Below are 8164 nucleotides of genomic sequence, written 5' to 3' on the forward strand. Positions count from 1 at the left end.
ACTCCTGGCACCCCACACGGGCGGTGGCAAGGACTACAGGAGCTCCCTGCCTGGGCCTGGCTCCCCACTCCGACTGCAGCACCCTGGCTGACTCTGATCATTAGAGGCCCATTTGCGCCTCTGTAAAGCGTATGCCAGAAGGAAGTGTTTTCCTGAGGCTCCTCCAGCTCTCTGAAGAGTTGCTATTAACTATATTTCTGCCTGACACCCAGGCCTGTATGCTTGGAAGACAGCAAACGTGTGGTGAGTTGGCACGCGAGTGTGATTAACACATACATCTGCAAAGCTTGCTCACATTTGTCCCGTGCTCAGAGTGCACTCATCCTCACACCCCAACAGGTGGCCATGGTTCTTGTTTTATTTGGTTTTGCATCGTCCTGGCCTTTTGGCTGTGATGTGCACATCTATAGGACCAGGCCTCCCGGTTTGCTTTTGTCATCTTCACTACGAGGCCCATTTCTCACCTGTCCCCTTCCTCTCCACTCTGTGAGTGTCCCTTAGCAGAAGCCTTAAACTCCCCCTGAGCAGAAGCAGACACAGCTCTGCCTCCTTTGTAAGAAGCCGATCTATCTTTCTTTCTCATTCTACCCTGGTTCGGGCCTTTCTCCGTGATCTAAAAGGAGCACACATTTGTTCATAGCTCCTGAGTCTTGTTAGTCTCATTTAAATGGCTTCAACAGACTCTCAAGTTACCCTTGACAAGGCCTTGAGACTGAATTAAAATACATCCATGGCTTGGGACCACTGATGGACTAACACACAAAGGCCCTAAAACAAAGCCTGTCAGAACCAGCATTTACCCGAGGGGGATCCCAAGCACGGGCTGATGCTGTGGGGTCTGTGCTTTGTGACAATGTGGCCACTTGGGGACAAACTCTCTCTGCCTTGTCTGATACCATGGAGAACCAGGAGCTGGACTGGCCCAGGCTGCAATGTACAAGGCCATTTGACATACTGGGATGATTTCTGAGCCTTGGTGAGGCCTGGATGGGCCTGTTTGGTACACGTCAGTGGGATGCCATTAGATCATCCTGACCTGCCTTAGTGTCCAGGAAGATTGCACATAGTCAGCGGGTTCGAGGCATCGAGGCAGCTGTGGCTTTTACTCCAGCTTTGTGTGCCTTCCCTGTGCCTACTAACTCCTAACCAAGAATGACAAGCCCACCTCTGCTCTGAACCCCTCTGTTTTCCTGAACACAGGCACAGTTGTGTTTCAAGTATAACCGAGTCCTTGCTGAGTCCCAAGGGCCTAGGAAGGGCAGAAGCCTGGCTCTGGTGGGCTCCTGACTCTCTGGATAGCTGCAGGGCCATGGTGGCCTGTTCCTTCTACCACTCCAGCATACCTTCCCTGCCTTCGTACAGCACGTGAACCAGTGACACTCTGTTGACAGGCAGGTCTTGTGTCCCGAATTGACATGGCCATTGATATCATTGATATATAGATCCTGTACAAGGGACCTATGGAACCCTTGTAGGGTACAGAATTGGGAAAAGTGGGTGGCAGATGGAGGTCACACGCTGAGACTGCTCCACGGAGCCCATGGCTGGCACACACCTACGGTTTGGGCATTTGGTTCTGTTGATGGCAGTCATTCTCCTCTGACTTTCCTGTGGCCTAGACAGAGCATGGATTAACCAAGGCTGTGACAAGGCCATGTGCCCTGATTCTCTGTCTTTGAGGGTAACACCAGATCTCTTCCAGTCCTTGGAAGGAATCTATAAAGTCTGAAATTTACCTTATTGTTGAGTGATTTCTCTCCACCCCCCATGAAATGTTACTCACCCCAGATTGAGAAGACACCCACCAAACCAAAGAAAGAATTGGGGTTACCTACAGGCACATGGGGATCTCACAGGTACCTAAACTAACAGAACTTCTCCCGGTAATTTATGGGCAAGATTCCTGCCCCTGTCAACCTTCCATCTCTGATACAACCTGGGGGAAGGGTCTGGTGAGTCCCATGAGTCCCATGAATCTCCCTGCTCCCTCCACTGTGAGGGTCTCACGGGGGTGATAATAGATGCTTTATTTCGATAGCGTAACGGCCAAGTCCAGCCTGGAGGACACAGCTAAACACCTCTGACCATACACAGTGAAAAACACCATAGCCGGGAGTGGCCAGGGGAGGCTGGGTGTTGGTCAGGGATTTTCCAGCTGTGGAAAGTGGAAGTTGGAGCCAGGGCTTGGGAAGGAGAGAAACAGGAACCTAAGTGGGTCACAGGAGGCAAAACGGCACCAGGGCAGTGAGATCTTGGTGCTCAGTGCTAGGGTGGCTGGTGTGGAGGTGCCATCATGGCATTGCAAGCTTTATATGTGTGAAGCCATAGTCCAGGGGTGAGATGGAGCAACTGGGCTGTGCCAGGGGAGCAAGGCAGCTGCCATGGAGCTGAGAGTGAGAGCTGATGAAATCCGGGGTGGGTGGAGCAGAGGGAGATACCCACAGCATCCGCTGGCAGGTGGGGAAGGACCCAGATGATCCCGTGTGGGAGGAGCAACTAGAAGTGCCCCTTAGGAAATGTTAGGGTGATGGGGCAGAGGTCAAGGGTCATGTTTCCTGCCTCATAATGTGATATCAGAGATGTGAAATGGAGAAGGAAGAGGATCCAAAATGGATCCTAGCTTTTGGAAGGTGATAGGCAAGAAGCCCTAGGAAACGGGGAACCTGGAGGCCAGGCAAGCATAGGTGTTCCCAGAGAGGTGGGAGTAAGGAAAAGCAAGACAGAGAAGAAGCAGGCAGCCTGGGCCTCAGGGTCCCAGGCCAAGACCTCGGGCACACTGTCATGGAAGCTTGCCCCTCACTTGAGTGGTCCTGGCTGAGCCCTCTCTAGCCCACCCACAGCTGGCAGGCTTGCCTGCTTCATCCCAGCTTTGAGGCTTTGCCTCTAAAAATAGGCGCTGCCTGGGAGAAGAGGCAGATGGACAGCTGCCCCCTGGCCTTCTGCATCTGGCACACAGCTGTGCGGCCTGGCAGATCGCCCGGCTGGCACCAAGAGCAAATGGAGCATCCTCTGCAGAGGAGGCTGCAGGCTGAGGATGAGACAGGTCCACAGCAGAGACTCTAGGTCCCAGGTAGCCCTAGACCGCCCTCCGCTGACCATGTCCCAGATGCCCAGGAAAGCCATAGGTAGGCTGTCCTGCCTCCTACGCGTATGCTCTTGGCACACAGCTGTAGGCACTGTGGGCCCGCGTGTGCTTCTTTTCCTTCCTTATGATCCCATCCACAATGGCCGTGAGGGGATCCAGGAAGTCAAAACCACATCAAATGCCTGCCATGGCTCCAGCCCACCTGGGTTCTGTTCCTCTCAGCTCTGTCCTGAGTCCTTCTGTCCCCCTGTCTCACTCCTGTTTCCTTACCTGGAGCCTTGTGGAGCCTCCCAGACGTCAGACAATGCCAGCTTGACCAGGACCCTAAACCTTCCCTCCTTGCCTTGCCCGAGGACTCCCCCACCTCTCTAGGAAGGGCCTGCAATGCTGTCTCCTAAGCCTTGAGCCTGGGACATGTAGGGTCTATATTTTACATGTAGGAGCAGCAGCTCGGGATGGTGAGGTCCCACCACGAGCTCCAAGATGGCCTCTAGGTGCTGATCCTGTCTGCACTATGAGAGGAACAGCCATAGCCAGTGTGTGACTGCCCAGCTGTCACGGCAGGATGTTTGCTCCTGAGGCAGAGCTGACAGACATACTGAGCGGTCATCAGCAGTCAGTGTCTCTGCTGTGTCACCATCTCCCCAACACTGTGACCTACTGCAATCAGTGTCACCTGTGGAATTTATATGCAACAAAGGGGACACATAACAGTAAAACCCCTTTGGACAAATGCGGGTCCCTGCCGTAGTCACAGTCTGCCTGTCTGCTGTATACACTGTCTGCCTGTCTGCTGTATACACTGTCTGCTTGTCTGCTGTATACACTGCCTGTCTGCTGTATACACTGTCCCCTGTCTGTTGTATACACTGTCCCCTGTCTGCTGTATGCATTGTATCCTGTCTGTTGTATACACTGTCCCCTGTCTGTTGTATACACTGTACCCCAGTCAGCTTGCACAACTCCACCTCTTCACTCCAGAATCCACCACCCCCTTGCCATTTGGATGAGATTTCTATCACCCCCTCCCCTCATGTGCCAGCTAAATACCCTATGAAAATGCTCATAGCAAGGCTTTCCCATGCGGCTTTTAGCTCTCCTTGTTCAATTCCAGATGTATTCCTGTTGGGTGTATAACTAATTCATTCTTCCCATTGCCAGGAAACATGAGCCCTTGACAGCATCACCTGTGTGACCCTGGGTGACCTTTGCTGTTGTGTTTGGTTTCCATCCAGTCCCCCCACTCCAGGGTACTGTGACTCGTTCATTCCAGGCCTCTCGGCTCAGTTTGCCTATGACATCTGCTCCTCTCAACACCAGTGCCCACCTGTGCCAGGTCACCTGCATGTAAGACAGAAACCTGGTTTCTCGGCTTCCTGTGACCTCTTCCTTGGACCTGTGACTGGGGCCACCCAGGGGATTCCCCAGCACCTCCTGCTTAACAGGGCCAGAAACACTCCTTTGTGACCACGTTGGGCATCCATCTTACCAGATCCACTGTGTCCAATGTCCCCACCGTCATAGGCCCCTCCCAGGATCCAGCATGTCTCTCTGATACGCAAGCTTGCTATCTCTGCCGCCTCTTCCTCCTCCAGTCTACTTCTCTGTTTCCTCTGGCCTGAACCTCTAGATATTCTCCTCTAAGCCTCTGGAGAATGGCCAGACCCTTTTGTGTGTTGGGAGAGCCGTAGGGCAGGTGACTCATCAATCAAGGAGGATGTGACCCCCAGCTGTCTTACTGAGCTGTTTGGGTACGATCAAAGTTTCACCATCTCCAAAGAAGGAGGATGAGGGGACTTTTCCTCCCTATAACCCTTGACCTTTCTCTTCGTCATGACAAAAATCACTTGTAGTTCTGCTGGGCTTCAGGACTTTCTAATCCCAGGGCAAAATATTTCAGGTCAGGCCTCAGTGGACTCACCAGGTCCTCATAGGAACATCTGGGTCAGATGGGCAGCTGGGCTCCTCCATGGGTGAGGTGGGACTTGCTGAAGCTCAGGTTTTTGGACGGAGGCTCAGTACTCCCAGGAAGAAGGATGAACATCTAACTGTGAGGCCCCGGGAGTCAGCGTACACGCTTGGAGATCCACGGCCATGACAGCCGTGTGGCTCTCGGTTTCCCGAACTTGACACCCCTGAACCTGTTAGCTGGCTCCAGGCCTGCTGGAGCCTCTGCCAACCAGCCAATCCCTCCCTATAAGTTAATCATTCATTCAACAAACACCCCTTGGGCAGCTTTGGGCAGGAGTCACTACTGAGGATCGAAAGTGAACTGGGTCTCCGTTGGAGCCGAGTGGGGTTCACAGTGAGACTGCCGGAACAGTAGACTCCATAGTACAGGCTTAAAACAGAAGCCAGGTCAGGCAGGTGGCCCAATGGGTAAGAGTATTTTCTGTGAAACCAAGATCTTAGTTCAAATCCCCAGCACCCATGTAAACACGGCTGTGTTTGGCTGTAACTGCAGTATTGGCAGGTGGAGAGACCAGGCTCAAAATGGAGAGTTTCAGGTTCAGTGAGACACACACACACACACACACACACACACACACACGGCTCCCATTACCAATACCTGGATGCCAGGCTGGCTCCATCCTGAAACACCTGCCTCATGTGGCAGTGCCCATGCCCACATGTGTCTGAATCTTTCTTTTCTAAGAACGCTGTCAGTGGATTTAGGACCGCTCCACCGCTCTTGCCATAAAGATCCTTCACTTAATGTCACCCACAAAGACCTTTGCAAAAATAAGGTCAATGTTTGCCATTGCAAGGTTTAAGACTCTGACCTGTGGTAGGGGTGTTGATGGTCTTGGACTAGGGAGCCGTTGGGGGTGTGTGGGTGTGGGTGGGGGTCTGGAGTTGACCCGGATGGGGCAGGACAGACTGTCAGAAAGAAGATAAACACAGGGCGGCAGGGAGAAGTGGGGGAGGGCAGTGGGACTTCCAGGCCAGGAGACTTCTTACCCAAGAGGGGCTTCAGGGTACACTTCCTGCGTGCTGCCTAAAGGGGGCAGTAAGTGCAGCGTTGCCCCTCTGCAAAGTAGGGCTTAGCAGAGCTCAGCACCAACTCCTTCCAAAGTCTGGTGTGCACATGACCTGTCCCAGCCTGCCTGCTGTCCCGCCCTCTCTGTCACAAGTTTCCAGCCAGAAGCGAGTGGCCACAGCTGATAACCTCCCAGAACCTTGGTTTCCTCGTCTGTGAGAAGAAGATAACCACATCTCCTGAAATCAGGGGCTGTGTGGAGACACAGGCCAGGAGCTCTGGACCGACCACAGGCAGGCAGCACAGCCCCTCAGGGCAGCCTCTGAGCCTGCATGGTCAGCCAGCTTGGGGAGTAGTCTCAGGGGCTTGTGGGTCAGGCTCCTTAACCACCAAGAAGATGCTGAGCTGAGCCATGGGTCACTTGGAGGGGACAGATGGGGTGGGAACCAAAGCCCTGGGTAAGGAGAGAGACAGGCAGGGAGAAGAAACCATGAGCGTGGAACCAGGGGGAAAATCATAGCCCCCACTGCAGACAGAGAGAGGGACCAAAGGGCTAGAGTGGGGCTCCACCTCTCTCGCTTTTCTCCAACGTGGGCAAGGGGCGGGGGAAGGGGGAAGTAAGATGTAGGCGACCCACAGACTTGCCTTCTTGCAGAGAAAATATTCCCTGAAAGACATTAAATGAAGTAAATAGGAGAGATAAAAATGGAAATATCAAGGCAGCAACTTCTCTTCTGATTATAAAGCGAGCGGTGGAGGCGGGGTGGGGCGGGCCTGCGGGAGACGCAGCTGCAGCAGCCGGCCGGGCTGATAAGGGCTCTGGCAGCCTGCGCGGGCAAGATAAAGCCAGGCGCCGCTGCCCTCAATCCCGGCCATCATCAATATTCACAGGGCCTGACCAACTGGCATCACAGATAGAATAAATATAGACTGCCAGCTATTACTGAGACCTTATTAATCCGCTTGCAGGCATTTAAAGGCCGTGGAAAATACGGGGGGGGGGGGGTTTGAGCGCAACCATCAATAGCTCAACTCGTCATCAAATACTTTCCTTACGGTTCCTCTCCTCCCCATTGTCTCTGGGTCTCAACGTTCTCTTAGAGATGAGGTTTTGGCACGCAGATGGAGGGACCAGGTGGGGAGGATTCAAACACCTGGTGGAGGGGATGCCAGGGGGTTACAGCTGTCCCTTGAGTCCTCCTGAGCTCTGAATGCATTCTCAGGGCAGACCTCACCCGCCTTGAGAAGTGTGTGCTGGCATCCAGCGTCCCCCTTCCCTTAAGCTGTCAGAGCCTGACTGGATGCTGGCTCACACAAGCACATTTATCACAGGAAGGGAAAACAGGGACATGCCCAGAGCAGCAGGGTTACTGCTGAAACCGGTCCAGCCAAGGCTGCTCGCTTGCCCAGACCCCATGGCTCCTGGCTGCTACAGTGTGCAATAGGCCTCCTGACTGGGTCTCCTGTGGTCCATTTGACTTCGGTGCCAGTCTCTCTTTGTAAGTGGCCTTGACAGGGGCCAGGCACCCAGGCATCTGGCTCCTTGTCGTCGTCGTCGTTGTCACATCTCAGTGGAGACACTTCCCTCTACAGAGGCCTTCTGCCTGTCACTATTCATACTGAGGCTTCCCCCCCTCAACACAACAGGCTGCACCATCTCACCCCAGATCTGGGGACAGAGCCCGGCTTATGGGCACTCCTGGGCACATTGAGAGGGGAAGGAGAAAGACTCACTAGCCTTGGATGCTGAGTGGGGCTGGAGATACAGGATGTATGGGCAGGGAGCCTAAGGGCAGTCAGGAAAGATGTTCCGGGCAGAAGCAATGGATGGAGCAAAGGCTGAAAAGGACGCTCAGCTTGCTTCCTGCCTCTGGCACAGCATCCTCACATACCATCCTGGGCACAGATCATGGCTGTCGTTGTCACACATTGGTTGGACTCCTTAGCTGCATACCTGAGGCAGGATCTTGTGGCAAACGGCCTTTTAGAAGGTGACAGGGAAGGCAGAGGCAGGTGGATTTCTGAGTTCGAGGCCAGCCTGGTCTACAAAGTGAGTTCCAGGACAGCCGGGGCTACACAGAGAAACCCTGTCTCGAAAA

Source organism: Mus caroli, chromosome 8 (assembly GCF_900094665.2).
Source record: "Mus caroli chromosome 8, CAROLI_EIJ_v1.1, whole genome shotgun sequence".
Classification (NCBI taxonomy): Eukaryota; Metazoa; Chordata; class Mammalia; order Rodentia; family Muridae; genus Mus; species Mus caroli.